The sequence below is a fragment of the Amphibalanus amphitrite genome, unplaced genomic scaffold (genome assembly GCF_019059575.1).
Source record: "Amphibalanus amphitrite isolate SeventyFive unplaced genomic scaffold, NRLGWU_Aamphi_draft 000093F_arrow, whole genome shotgun sequence".
Lineage (NCBI taxonomy): Eukaryota > Metazoa > Arthropoda > Thecostraca > Balanomorpha > Balanidae > Amphibalanus > Amphibalanus amphitrite.
This window is the reverse complement of record NW_024881589.1, coordinates 45868-61643: the sequence shown is the minus strand read 5'-3', so window position 1 is coordinate 61643 and position 15776 is coordinate 45868. Positions and strand designations below refer to the sequence as shown.

The window sequence follows — 15776 nt, the reverse complement described above, 5'->3', positions numbered from 1 at the left end:
GCACCATGGACGGCCGGCGTCCTCCAGCTAAGCCGGCCGTAGCCATCTCAAGACCGGGCACGGAGGGACAACCTGCGCAACCGACGAGACCAGCCGTCACTGACAAAGAGAAGGCAGATCTCTTTTGCCAGGCCTACGCGCAGGTGTCCCGCCTGCCCAAGGACAAGACCTCAGATCATTCCATCAAGATCGAGGCTAGACGAGCCACGAGCCAGACGTGCTGCAACGGCGGTCGTGACGCCTTCTGCTCGCCCTTCTCCCGCAGAGAGCTCCTGCTCGGCATCAGGAAACTGCGGAAGGGACGCAGCCCCGGGGTCGATCAAGTGACCAACGACATGCTCCACCAACTCAGCCCTTCAGCGGAACGCCATCTGCTGGAGGTGCTGAACTGGAGCTGGCGCACCGGGGAGGTTCCCGCGTCATGGAGGGCGGCGGAAATAGTCGCTATTCCCAAGAAAGGGAAACCGCCCAACGAGACCGGCAGCTACAGACCGATCAGCTTGCTAAGCTGTATCGGAAAGCTCGCTGAACGACTCGTGCAGCATCGCCTCCAACACTGGCTCGAGCGCGCCGGAAAGCTGAACCGAAACCAGGCCGGTTTTCGGAGGGGCCACTCTACACTGGACCAGCTAGCCCGAGTCACCCAGACCATCTTTGACGGTTTCGAGTCCAAGAAACCGCAGCGAGCCATCCTCGTCCTCCTGGACTACGCGCGAGCGTACGACCGGGTGTGGCGGGATGCGCTGTACGCTAAGATGCGGCGACTGGGTGTGCCGGGTTGCGCCACACGCTGGATCAGGGCCCTACTCAGCGACCGGCGCGCTAGAGTGAGATGGGGCACGTCAGCCTCCCGGTGGCGGGTCTTCCAGGAGGGCCTGCCGCAGGGCAGCGTGCTCGCCCCTCTCCTCTGGCTCATCTACTGCAACGACATCGACGACCAACTCCGGGCCGGAGACTCGAGCCCAACGGTCTCCCTCTTCGCGGATGATGTGGCCCTTCTCGCGACGGGCCGCTCTCTGCAGGAGTGTGCGGACAGGCTCCAACCGGCCCTGGACGAGGTCAGCCGCTGGGTGAAGACTTGGAAGGTCCAACCTAGTCCATCCAAGTGCGTGATGACCACCTTCACGCTGGACCCCAAGGAGTGCGGCGGCAAGGTCAAGCCCCAGCTCAGCTTCTGCGACCATCCGCTAGGCTACGAGGAGACGCCCACCTTCCTCGGCCTGAAGTTGGACTGCCAGCTGACCTTCGCCGCCCACATCGCCGCCCTCAGAGAGAAGATGGCAAAGCGCCGTGCTTGCCTGTCAGCGATTGCCGGAAGGAGCTACGGAAGCCACCGTAGCACACTCCGCATCGCCTACAAGAGCTACGTGCGCTCCCTCTTCGACTACGGGGCGGCCATCTACTTCACCCATGCGGCACCGGCTGTCCGCGAGCGCCTGGAGGTAGAGCAGCGGAAATGTGCGCGCCTGATTACCGGCTGCATCAAGCTCACGGATAAGGAGACCCTGGTGGCGGAGGCAGGCCTCCCTCCGCTATCACTCCGTGCCAAGGAGCTAGCAGCCGGCGAGTACGCGCGCATAGTCCGTCTACCTCCGGGAGACCCCGCTCGCAACCTACTGGACAAGACACCACCACCGAGACTCCGCTACCGGGCCCACGAGGCATGGAGGCGCGCGGTGACGTCTGCCGAAGAGGCGGGTCTGCCACCGCCGCCACCGGCAGACGAAGACGCGACCCTCTCATTCAAGCCATGCTTCCGTCGGGTCGGTAGGTGGGTCTGCGACAGGGCGGGCTTGAGCGACCTCCCAGTGGAGCCCCTGGCACTTTACCAGGGCGCACCACCCTGGCACCACTGTGGAGACGCCGTCCGTTTCGTGCTGGACCTGCCGCAGCCCACAAGGAGGACAGACCTGCCGGAAAAGAGAAAGGAGGCGGCGTTAGCGGCGCTGGCCCTCGTCCCCGATCCAGACTGTACCATCTGGTCGGACGGATCCGCCAAGGAAGGCACCATCCAAGGCGGCGGTGGAGCGATCCTGGAGCTTCACCGCGAGGGACGCACAATAGAGTGCGTGGCACCGGCCGGTCGAGTGTGCAGCAGTATGAGGGCGGAGCTGGTGGCAATGACGGAGGCCCTGACGTGTCTCCATGAGCTACCGGCCCCCTCTAAAGCACTCATCAAGAGAGTGCTGCTCTGCACAGACTCCCGGTCGGGGCTCCAGCTACTTAGCCGCGGCCCGGACGACCAACAGTCGGCCATCGGTCAGCGCGTCTGGGGCCTAATAGACGCGCTGACAGCCGCAGGGAAGGATATCACCCTGCACTGGGTCCCGGGCCACGCCGACCTCGCCGGCAACGAGGCAGCCGACCGCCTCGCCAATCAAGCCGCCGCCGACTGCGCTCAAGAGGAGGCCCCGATCGACCTCTCCAGCGCGCGGACAGCCATCCGTCGCTGGACATCGGAGCTGGCCTCCGCAAGGGCGCAGCGGCACCCACATCGAGAACCTACTCCGAGCCACGATGAGCTGGACAGGTGGGGCCAGGCCACCCTGTCCCAGCTTCGCACCGGCTACTGCCCACTGGTGCGAGCCACAGCTCATCGCCTCGGCCTGGTCGAAGACCCGACCTGCCGAGCCTGCGGCGAGGAGGAGGAGGACGTGGAGCACCTCCTGGCCGGGTGCCCTGCACACGTGGCGGCGAGGGCCGGCTTCTGGGGGCACTGTCCGACCCTGGCGGAAGTGCTCTCGGGGCCGGCCCAACACATCATCAGTTATCTGAAGAGAGTGGGGCGGGTGCAGGTCGCCACCGACCCGCCCCCGCCGGCCGCGCCTTAAGGCGCGGTCCGCGACCGCGCAGAAGAAGAAGAAGGGCCGGAGTCGTCTCGCCTTACCCACCCCGGGGCTCGGAGACTCCGGTGGTGGTCCCGCCACGGTCGACGGGAGCAGCTCAGCGATCCGATCACGGTACTAAATCACACGGAAGATTGTACTGTTAGTTAGACACGGTAGCGTTAATAGGGGTCCGTTCAGCGAACGACCATATGCTGCTACTGGCTACCCAAACTGGCCGCCATAAATTTATAGCAACTGCTCTATCGCCCATCTTGTTTTGTTTATTATTACGAGGTGATAAGACAGAATATAGCAGCATCGTTCCAGTTGACTGACGCGGAACCGCTTACCTGTTTCTTTGCAGTGCATGGGCCATGGCTGCTCATTTGGTTGCATGAAATTGGTCATATATGCCTGATTTAATGTAGCCCTTATAAATGGAAGAGCCGTAACACTATAGCTAAATGTGAACTGATGTTCGTAAAGAGCGTAGATATTGCAATTGCATAAATTGAAATGGGTGATTGTGGTGGTGAAATCATCATATCAATTGAAGAATAGGTATTACACCTACAGTTATGAATTGGCGTTAACATTACCATTGAAACGTAAACGGCTGAAATGAGAGACGACCGATAAAGGCATCATAGTGCTCCAGACAGCACTGGGACTGGGGACGTGACTCATTGAATTGGCGTCGAAGACAAATGCGGAGAAATCCGTGGTATTACCCAAAACCAAACAAGTGGGACGCGCGTTTTTCAATTATCCTATAATTTTTGGGTACCGGCGGGCCAAGTTATATGGTAACCTGCCATTTATCGTTGCTGCTATACGGGTTTTGATGGTAGCCCTACAGACGGGTTGAATTCGTAAACAAACAGTATCCTCATGTCGCTGGCAGAAGCGGAATGCTGGTCAGACTTGCCCAGGCCGGGGAGAGTTTCGGAAGCCCCCAGGAGTGCCGAGGGAGTGCCGGAGTGCCCCGGGAACGGGGATGGGTGCAGTTGAGTACCGGAGGCTCTCGACGGAGACAAAAGGACCAATCCACCATCAGGACCCGTGGCATATTTATCTCAGCGACTGATGACGATCTTGCTGACCGCCCAAACTAAGCCTGAACTCGACCTCCTTACGTGCAGAGCTGCGCCCGGCCAGGGCGCGACGATGCCACGGCCAGGACAGCACCCAGCCCCGCCGCCAAACAGCGGATATAAGATGCTGGATGAGCTGCCCTCTGTGTCATTTACAGTATACGTGTGCTCTTTTCAGTACCTCTGCATAACATGTAGATAGTATGCTAACTACAGCATGTCCATTACCGCAGTTAATGCGGCGAGGATTCCCACTGGTGGCGGCGGCTATCACTCACCGAGGCGTGGGTGGCGCATGCGGCGGTAACGGCGCATGTTGTGCCGTTTGAGGCACGAACTCCTGACGGCTCTAATGTATGCCTCCCGCGATGATATTTACTGTGTTGTGGGAGAAATACATCTTGGCTGGATACGGTGGAGGATGCCAGCGACTGGAAGTGAAATCTAACTAGACTATGGCTGCTATCAATATTCATATTTATTTCCTTGATTTATTGGCACATGTGGCTGTTATTGCATTGAACTCATTTGTATCTTTTATCACTTCACTGTTCTTGCATGTCTGTAAACAAAAACGAGGACGAAAGTAACGCACCTTTATAGCGGCAAAAGGTGGGAGAATGCTTCTGTTTTGACATGAGACATATCATAAATAGAGCTCAAATTAAACCCAAGGATATACCCTCATATCAGCCAACAGCGTTCTGTGTTCGATGCACAGATTTCCACATAAACCCCTCATAACGGATTTACGCCTTGCGCTCTGGTCACCAATAAAGGGCATTGCCGTAAAGATTCACACGCGAACTTTGAATGAAGCAGTCCCATTTTTGAAATGTTTTGCAACGTTGATCAGATGGGGTTACCTTTCAGTAAAGACCGCTTGTCAATCAAAAGACTTGGTGCGCCGTTCGCGTGCAAGAAGCGTCACAACTGCCAGTTTCGAAAGAACCGTTATGCCTACTCGTACAGATATGAGACTCCTATACTAAGATTCTCACGGCTGTTATTCTGCTTTCAGGCATCAAAGATAACTTGCTCTACGCTTTAAACTGGGTTTTAAACTGCCAATTTTGTATTTGTTTTATTCAGGTTCGCCCCTGTGTACTTTGTCTTCCAAACTTGCCGCATATTTTACCCTCTTAAAGGAAATAGTTCACTTTTAACGTGGGGTTTTGAGCTGGAATAGCAGTTTTGTAGCTTGAGCTGAGACTGGCACAAATCAGAAGATTCTATGGCCCAACGATCACCCTAGATGAAGATATTCCATTTTTCGTTCCGAAAAGAGTGCCTTGCAGAGAAATGCGTGCCTTGCTGAGGAATGCAGCCACGTCATCGTCAGCCGATCAGCTTATTGCTTGCAGCAAATGCAGCATGCGTAGGTAGGTTTGAACAGGAACTACGCAATGTGATTGGTCAACGCATAATAAGGCTCCGCGTCAAACGTTATTTTAGGTATATAGTATATGGTTCTTCCTACATTGAAATATAGAAAACAATCCTTTTTATGAAAAGGTTTTATTTTATTTTCTTATCATTATAAACACAAAAGTCATAAATCCATTGCAAAAAAAAACTAATTTGAGGAAAGTGAAGTGAACTATTCCCTTTAATAACTCCGCTGACTGTGACCTAACTATTGACACTGACCCAATAACCGTGAACTGGTGACCTTGACCTACTGACAGTGGCCCAGTAACCGTGACCTGGTGACCGTCACAGTCAGGCACTGACCGTCGGCCATCCAGACAGCGAGACACCGAGAGTCTGGATGTCACTGTCAGTCCTTGTCTACCCCATTCTGAGGCACGCTCAGTAAACAGCCCGTCCCGGAGGAAGCCCAAACACACGACAGCGACCCAGAGGTCGCGGGCACGGAGGGGTCCATGTGTCCTTGTCACCGGAAGTACGGGCGGCCTTGGTATAAACGACGGTGGGTGTCGGAAATCCGTCATCGCTTCTTCATGTGTTACTGTGTTAGGCTGGCGCGAAGCGAAGTCAAATCTTCAAACCAGATGTAGAGAAACTGACCATGATTGGCACGATCAATGCCCCCAGTTTATACACAGGTCTCATAGTTGAATGATCGCTCTTTATAGGTATGACACAAGCTACCAACAAATCGAACTTACTAAGCACAGCAGCAACGCAAGCAGCTGTGGACTGCAGGGTGCCTGCTCAGCACGTCTGAATGGTTAATGCTTTGCAATGCACTTGTGCATTGTGCAATGTTCATCTCAGTTCACGTGCACAGAGTGTACACTGTTCCGTCGGTGATGTGTTCTCACCTTTCACAATCAGTGTTAGTGCACCCGGCGTGCACTATACAGTTCGTGTCGTGCTCTCGAATTTCCCAGCCATTGAACCCGGCGATGTTTGCTGTTCGGAGGAGGTCGGGTTGCTGACACCCGTTTGCTGACGTTGCGACCAGCTACCGTGATCCGACGGGGGAGGAAATACAGGGGAGGTATGGCCGTGGCGACCGGGCAGGGTGACACGAAAGGGCTGTTACTGTCGTGGTGAAGACCAAAAAAATGCAGCCATCAAGACGAGAAAATGTATCGGAATAACGGATGGCTCACGTTTCGCGTGGTACTGGTCCGCAGTCCCGACCGACCTCCGGAATAGAAGGTGGACCAGGTCTAGGGCCGGTCTATGGGTGCATCAGGGGAGTGCTATAGGTGCCCCTGGAGCCACCCACCTACTGTCGCTGACCGGAACAGATCAATGTCAGTGCCAACTGCCGGGTAGCCACGGCTCACCGTCCGAAATGGACGCGTGCCGAATTGGAGTGGCGGCCGGAGACGCATATGGACCAGGTGGGGGAGGGCGGTTTGGGCTGACCCCAATGGGTGGCACCGGTGACCACTGACCAGCCAGGTGCCCAGGCGCTGCACAATGCCAGCCGTCGGTGCAAGTCACCGCCGGTAAATATAGCATATGAACGAATGGGTCCCGGCAGTGAGAGCGTCGAGTCAGGCAATCAGGCCGCTTACCTTATACAGCCCACAATGAGTGATTTCTTTGAATGCATGAGCCAAGGAGGGCAAGGTAGCTGGACGGAAGGACGTGATTGGCTGAATTCGATTGAGTTCATTTGAATAATTCAATGCTGACTTGAAGCAATGAGACAACACAGCACACACAGTACACAACAAACAGCGAATGTTAAACACCTGCCTCCTTTCTCACATAACTACCTAAATAACCTACCGAAAGCCATTCATTCGTTTCAATCATACATTCATGACTCGCACCATTTCTGGCGAGAAGCCGGAGGGACGGGAAGCCACACAGGCAGCTCACCTCTAAATGGAGTCCCGGTGCGTTCGGTAAGGTCACTGAAGGTCACCCCCAAACAGGAGCCCCGAGGGGGGGGGGGGCAGAGGAGACCCGGCTGTCGGCTGGCGTCACCTGTGTCACTGCCGGGCAGCACAAGTGCAAGGAAGACCTACTCAGAGGACATTTGAATTGGGTGTTCAAAAACACCTCGGTGTGACCGCATGCCGAGCGAAGAAGCTCCTGATGGTTTGGAACTGCGGCTGGAAGCAGCTCAGGGTCTCGGCCGAGCCGGCAGTGAAGCTGGTGTCGGGGGCGGGGGCGGGGGCGGCGCAGACGGCCGCCGCCAAGGTCCCTTTGGCTGGACATGGACCGCTCGGGTCGCCACTGCCTCTCAATGGCCCGGGCGTGAGCGTCTGGAGGCTGGCCGCATCAGACGGCTCGCCAACGGTCACGAGCCGAGCTGACCGCTCGACCCCCTCAGGAACCCAGCGCAGACCTGACCTCGGGTCACGGCTGTGACCTGTCGCGACCCCTATGGCTGCAAGATCAGACCTCGGGTCACGGCTGTGACCTGCCGCGGCTCCCATGGCAACGTGACCTGACCTCGGACCACGACCGTGACCTGCCGCGGCCGCCAGCGCCGCAGACAGGTCACGACCGTCGCGCGCGACGCCGCGCAGTCTGCACTGCCGCGGTCGCTGTGATGACGGGTCCGCCCCTCTGTCTGGTTCAGAGTGCCTGTGTCGTAACTCGACACGGGCTGAGGGGGAGGGGAGGACCGCGGAGCACGGACACTGGTCACGGTCGCTGATTGACAAACAGAAACTAACCGAATCGAATGGACGGTCACGGCGGTGAAAATATTTTGTGTGGAGTGTGTGTGGAGAGGAAGTGGTAGCGAAGACAGCGGCCAGGATTCGGTGACGATGTCAAGGGCAAGTTCGGGTACGGGGCGCGTGGGTGCGGCTGTTTTTTCCTCAACGTTAAACGCTGACATGTAAGGAAGTCCAAAGTCCAAACATAGTGTATAAGGAGTTAAAGCTGTTTGTGTCTGGTTTGGCCGTTCTTCTTGTGGAGTTCGCTGATGTTTACATTTGTTTCTAAACGATCTTCAAGCGTGTGTACTCGTAAGGTTCTTACTAAAAAATTCGAATGGAATCAGTTAGGTGTTGGGTTTTGTTTATTTTGTGAAATGATACAAAACACTTAATTACAAACTTAATTACACACATCACGCTCAACTAATAATACTTGTATTAGTGAGAGTCAATTTTATCGTAAACATGTTTAAAACAAATAATTAACATTATGGTTATGCATGGTAAATGTTTGAATTCCGTTTCACCTGGGCACACGATCATTTTAATGGAGGATAAAACCATTGCGGCGTCACCGTCACCAGAGCTGCAGAGCAGACAGTCTTCCTTCAACATCTGCATCGCCATTCAGCCGTTCACCATCCACTGCTTGCGTTCAAGCATCCACTAGCAGTCAACGCTGCATACTGAGCCGCCATGGTGGTCCTCCGAACTTGACCGGTATCTGCCCATTACAGCAGCGGACCGGGCTAAGCCGTTGTCGGTACTCGTGTCGTCGGCCGGCACTCCTGGCCCTGCACTCGGCGGGTCACGGCACGGCACGTGACGACTTATCGGGGGATCGCTGTCACCCCCGCCTAAACAATCTGTCCCCACCGTCGTGACACAGAGAGCCGACATGTCGACATACCGCCCGGGACGATGGCCGCCCCGTGGCATGGGGAGCCGGCATGTCGACAGGTCGCCCGGTGCAATGGCGCCGGTGTCAAGGTGTCAGATAGGACCGTTGACACGGGGTTAGGTGCGGATTGCGGCGGTGACACAGACGGTGACACGGAGGCAGCTGTATCTGACCAATAGGCTGCCGCTTTGGCAGACAATGCCGTGCCTGTTGCGATTAGCGCAAGAAAGACCAAGGTGATCTCCGTATATCATCACACACAGATGTTTAGGATATATACCGGGTCTAGCCGGGTATAGCCGGGTCAGGTAATGCTAATCTATGCTGTGGGATGGTTTGGAATGAAATGAGTGGGCGGGATGCGGCTGTTGAATTCACATGGGGCTGGATTCTCATATCGGCTCGACTGGTGACCGGCGGGACGCGGGTGGTGACGACAGTGCTGACCAGCGATTACCGATACCCATCTGACAGCTCGGCAGAAAACAACAATGGGCGCAACTTCCGCGGCGGCAGATCCAGCTCGGATATTCATGGACTCTCCCCTGGGCCGGCGAATTTTCAATTAGTCCGGTTTGCGTCAGCCGTGTCTACTGTCGCCGAGCGGTGCCAACCTTCCACCGGCCGGAGTCCAGGGTCACCCGTGCGAGCATCCTTCCGCCGTGCGTCAGTTGAAGGCAGGGGGGCGGAAACCACTAGCTCACGGCTGGACGGAGATGCGACATAATCCACGCATGGAGTGACACACTAGGACCGCAGGAGTGACCGCCCGGGAGGACCGCAGAGTTACTAAAGGCGGGGCACGGCCGGTGTGGCCCGCTCGGAGCTATTCGCCGCCACGGTCCAGCGCCTTGCCCTGTCTGGGGGCGGGTCCGCGGCCCGTCTGTCATTGGGGGCTCCTCTGGGTGGTCTGTCGGCAACCCTCCGTGGCAACAGAGAGCGGCCAGCAGCGCGGCTCTGCAGGGCTGGACGGGACCGGACTGGACTGCCGCCCCTAACTGACTCAGCGTCTGGGGGCGCGACGGCCCATTTCGTGGCCCTGCGCCCCTGCCCCTGCCCTGGGATACGGCCAACTGGGCCACATCGGCCGGCAGGGGAGGGTCAGGTCATCGGGCCGACGGGTGGAATGGCCGCGTCATGGGCGCTCGGCTTCAATGAAAAGATACGGAAGAGTTGGTGCTGCAACTTTTATCAGGGTTTTGCCAATTTTGGATGCATGAAGCTTCAAAAAGGAAGACTTCGGCAGTAAGCCAACTGCACCTGGACCTTTATTCTTCGTTTAATTCCATCACGTTGTCATCGGTCTAAGACCAGCCTAAACGTGTTATGTTTGTTTGCGGACCTTGGGAAGGGCGTTTGAAAATCAGTCGCGTTTGGATTTTGTCCGCTTTGGGACCGTGATATGTCAAACAGTCCTCCCAAGGTTGCAGAAGCCAGAAGCTCAACATTTACAGTCCAGTGAGTTCCTGAGACTAAACAAAATGATAGTTGTGCCCGAAATGCCGCCGTCTCACGACAACAGTGTCGATGCGACGTAGCTGTTCGGTAAACCATCCGAACATAAGCAGTCTGTGACCTCTGCCTCCGTAGGTCACGTCGTTTGTCCTCCAAATCCCGTTCTCCTGGGTCCTATAATCAACACAGAACCTGGTCTCAATAAATATTTTGAACATTTTCTCTTCATAAAGACAAAAGTGCACGTCAATTTTGTCTAAAGGCTTACGACCACATTGCTATACGCCTGTCGGTCTATTGCCTAACGACCTGACGTTGGAAGCGACAGCGCTAATGAATGAGCTGGCCTGGGCACTTATTTTTCCGCTTCTTTTCATGCATCTTGTCTGCTTGTTTGCCTGGCACCCGTCGTTGGTCTCATCTGTTCTGACAAATTACTCATTATTGGCAAGGTTTGACCAATAAACACTCGGAATGATAACAAAATATGTATATTGACGCAAAATGCTAACGGATAGGTGGGCAAAAACTTGTCTGATTGAGTGGGTTTGAATTTTCCAAAGCTTCTTCCTGCCAGAGTTTCCACTAATTCGTTTGCAACATCCTTGGGTGCATGCCATTCATAGACTATAGCCGGTAAATTGATGTCATGACTCCTGATCACCCACCAACCACCAAACACCAGTGCCACACCGCAGCAGTGCACGTCAAGAAAACAAACCCCTTTCGCATACCAGGTTAATTGATGCGCTGCAAACAAAGCGCCTCCGTGAGTCCACTCAGCTGCTCAGGCTGGACAGGTGGTCCAGTCTGCATCGAGCTTCTGACAGGTCTGAACGCTCGCCGAGCTGGTCCGTCTCACCATGGTTGTGAGGTTGAATCATCCCACTAATCCGAGCAGCACTTTGTCTCCGTCGATCAGCGCCGCGTATCGACTCTGAATCACCGTCAGAAGCGGCCCACCCCTGGGGAGATGCGGTAAAAATACTCGCCGCCGCCGTGTATCGAGACGTAACCGGCGCGGTGGTTGCGCACGTGCCGCTACTCGGGGAAGGCCGCGCGAGGTCGGAGGAGCCGGCGCACGGACAGTTTTGTTGTCAGAAGACGCTGGAATGCGGGCTGACGTGTGCCGACGGAGCCGGTGTGAGATCCCGCCAGGCGCTGGGACGTGCTGACGGCCGCCGCGGCGTGGGATGTGCCGTGCGCGTGCCAGGAGACGAGCCGCACCGGACCAGGGTCACGGGCGGGACCGGCTCGGGTGTGGGCGTGACGCGGCCCGCCCCCGAGGAAGCGGAGCCGGCCAAGTCCCAGCCAACCGGAGCGACGACGGTCATCACGAATACGCGGCGGCGGCGGCGGCAGCGCAAAGGAGCGGAGACTGTATATGGCCACGACTTAAGTACAAACACATGCTGGACCGTGCTCGCCGAGTCGGCCGGTGAAATACGACGAGCGGCCAATGCCAGATCAGGATGTAGACATTAGGCACGGTGTCCTCGGAGGGAGGTTAGCATGACCGCGTCCAGGACCGATGTCTCGGGGCCGGCGGCCGTTCAGATGGCCAATCAGACCATAAATCATGTGTCGGGTGCCCGTTTGTGGCACCGCCCGGCCGGCCGGACGCGGTACCGTGCGGTGTACTTCAGGGTTGCGTCATGTCGCCAGTGTTCGACACCGACACCCACGCGGAGCGCCCCATGCGCGGCCCGGCGGCCCCTGGAGACCCTGGGTGACCGCGGGCTCCGGTCAGGGACAGGGGTGGCTCCTGAGTCACCACCGACATGGATAGCTGGGGTCGACCGTATCTGTGTGAGTGCCGGCTGGGGTCTGAAAGAAAGGTGTGCAGAAGTCCGTGCCTTCGAGTGATTGAGCAAGCAAATGCACCAGTTTGATGGTCTGCCCTGTAGTGGCCGATAGTAACCCTTGTTCGCCACCGTGTTGTTCTGATCACAGGTTACGGTGTGTAGTTTATTTGGCTACCAAGTTACCAGTCTGGACCTCCCAATGACTCGTAATTCATGTCGTACATGAACGAGACGCCGGTGATTATTTGAATAGACGCTGCGACCTTGTCGAGACAAGATCTTGTACAGGCATAGCGCCATTAATTAGTCTATGAATGACGCTATACACGGGCCGCTAATTAAGGTTCAGTGAACAATCAGACGCTCCATCGACCGGAGAGACTGGATACGTCGCAAATCATTTGGCACGTTAATCTGTAATCTGCAGTCACTATAGCTAGATGGTCTGAGCTGTTGCTGACTGCGAGTCGCGGCTCCAGTCCCTGTACCGCCCGTTTTGCAGCATCAGTATATAGTACTTTAAACGTATGAAATACATAGTTTTTGCTGCCCTATCTGGCATAATGCTTCCGAGAGAACCTTAGGAAAATGCTGTAAAAAGAAACATTACTTAACACACTGCTTGTCTTAGGCAGTGGTGCTTGCATGCTGTTGATGACGATAATGCACATCATGAACAACACTATCGCCTCAGGGACTCTGTGACCGGCCGTGATTCGGCACTGTGTCTCATTGTCAGACGAGGTGCCGGCTGAATGTCAATGGACGTCCCCGGGCGACCCCGCGACCCAGACAGGAGCCGTGTGTCTCTGCCGACCCCCGACCCCCGCAGACGGCCCTGGGGGCGGCGGGGGGACATAACGGAACCGTGCTCAGTCGGCAACCGATGCACGATTGCAGACGGATAATAAATATAGACGACGGGGTGGGCGGTGGGCGCCGGCGGCAGCCGACTGCCCTCGCCGCTGCCTGGCCGTGTGGGGTGCTGCTGCACCTCCCCCCTCCTCCCCTGACCCGGGGAGTGGGGCGGCATCTGCAGACGGTCTGACGCCACAGAGAGGCAGAGGTCAGCGGCAAGGTGTGGCGCAAAGGGACCGAGACTGCCGCGCTGGTAAAGGCGTTGTGCTACATTTTAGCCATGAAATATATGAAGTTTTTTGCTTTGTTGTCATGGGCGACGGCTATATTAGTCATCAATTATGTATTATAAAACATAATCTCTACAGCTATGATGAATAGACGCCGAAATTGGGTACAAATTACATAAGCATTATACATAGGATAAATACAAAAGTTACTTACCGCCAAGGTCAGCATTAAATATTGCATGCATCAATTCGGTTTAAGCTTCGAGCAAGATTGTCGAAGCAACTCGAACTACTTAGACATGTATTAAGTCAAGCCTTCCTAAAGCATGCATCTTGTCTCTTATATAAGCTATAATAAACCGCCCTAACGTCTCACATACAAATATTTGCAGCCATTTTAGGAAGGTGGATGGATTTATTTGCGAACAGTTTTGAATCATTGTCAGATAGGTATGGCAGAATGATAAATGGCTTGCCTAGCATCTAATGCTTCTTATTATTGGTAAATGACGTCTCAATGTGCATAAATACATATCTATCGGTACATTGGCAATGTATGTCATCTTATCACTAACATCAGGATGTCATCTTATGTAAACGTTTTTAGCAAGCAATACAAGGGTAAAATGCAAGGAGGTAGCGAAATGTTTTCATGCATTGCAGGTCGAAACCGAAGCAAGCCTACAATCATAAGAGAAACATCTCACGATGCATTCATAGATGATTTGTTTAATGTTTTATTAGTGCATAAGCAGCGCCACGAGATGGAATACGTTTTTACGTCACTAGTTTTGTTTACGAATATTTCATAATCCTGCAGTATTCATCCCCAACTAGGAGTGGAAAATGCAATCGCGGCGGCAGTCTAAAAGGATTGCACGGTTAGCTCCGAACTTGGGCAGCCAGATAAATCGAGACGGCCAGGAGCCCGAGGAGCACCAATCGTGGTCTGTTTGTAGTTGCAATGTGCAGTGCAACTATATCTACATCTGACCGTTACTTAGGGAACCCGTAATCATTGCCATGTGGTAGTGAGGAACCGGAGACCGCTGCACGACTGCTCCGACATTAGTTTTCATTCCGACTGCGGATCTGGCCGGTAGCAACGGGCGTCGATTGACTCAGGCCCGACCCAGACCGATCCCGGCCCGCCTGGCTGATAGCCCAGCCCCGTGGGGTGTTCGCATTGAGAGCACTCGCGCCGGCAATTCGCAGAACGCGAGGAGCGCGCAGCTCGGGCTGTTGAAAGTTGGCCCGGGGCCGGCTGCCGTGACTACCCCGGGCATTGGCCCGGTCTGCACCCTGTAGCAACAAACCAGAGGAATTCATCCACATAGCCAGACGCCAGTTTGGATACAGGCGTTTCCAGTGTTGTGAAACACGTGAAGTCTGTAATGACAGTTCGCCCTGGAAAACTTCGACTTCAGTTCAGCTGCATACCGTTGTCTGATTCGCTTTGCAAACCATAAACATGGAAATTATTGGAATCTCGGACATGTAGGTGATCTTTCTGTCTCTTATCGGTAAATTGGGCCTGGTGACTCAGTCCAAGAGACTGAACCCTCGATTCATGAATTCGATAAGTTAGTGCTTATGTGGGTTAGTCGGGGATCTCCACCCATGACAGCGTCTCGGCGGCTATCCAAAGTCGCGTCGTGACCCGAGAACAAATTGATCGGGTGCCGGGCCTTCCTGGCCAATATTTCTCGTCTGTTGAAGCCGACTCTGCAGAACGGCACTTCCTGACACGCCAGGTTTCAATGAAAGTGAGGAATGGTGACCGACCACATTGAAAATGATATTGACCGGTCCCTTGATATCGGTTACAATGGATTTTTGTTTTTACTTTATTGATGTAGATTCAGGATACAAGGCCGTAAAAGTGACGTCGAGTTGTATTCGATTGAGTTTTCTGTTTGAAACAGCATGAAAACCGACAGTGTTATTGACGCTCAATTATACGTACCTAGCTTTTTGAATATTAAATATTTAAAAGAAGTAATGCCAAAGTATTTTTTTCTTAGTTTACTTGTTTTGTTTACCAATATTTCTTGTGTGATCTGAAACAAATTTAAGCCTGAAAAGTGTCTGAAAACAAGAAGTAGGTAGCTGCTTTTGCCTTTTGTTCCCAAAATAAAAATGATAGAGCTAAAATAGCAAGGCAAAGGTCAAAGGGGTAGGGTAAGTCAGGCAAATTTACCCACGCTCGGGGAAGTGCATCAGTTTAGTTTTAACTAACGCAATTTGATGTTTTTGTGAGGGGGGATGCGAATTCTTCATGAGTAGATATACGTACCACAACTTATCTTCTTAGTATCCTAACTCATTTCTAACGTCAAAGGGAAAGGGAAACGAACTGTAAAGACGCTTTGTTACGCAAATATCTGACTGCCTCAAATATTGAAGTTTGAAACGGATAATAGGCAATGAAGGTGACGAAAATGTGAATGCTAGGAACGAGACAGATCAAAATTAAATTATGTTAAGTGTAATTAAACCTTTCAG

General features: G+C 54.2%; 1 protein-coding gene across 1 annotated transcript in view; it reads right to left on the bottom strand.

Moving 5' to 3' along the window:
* Nucleotides 1–15776, bottom strand: part of LOC122380191 (spondin-2-like) — a 38905-nt gene that overhangs the window by 21834 nt on the left and 1295 nt on the right. The gene's annotated exons all lie outside the window — the stretch shown is intronic.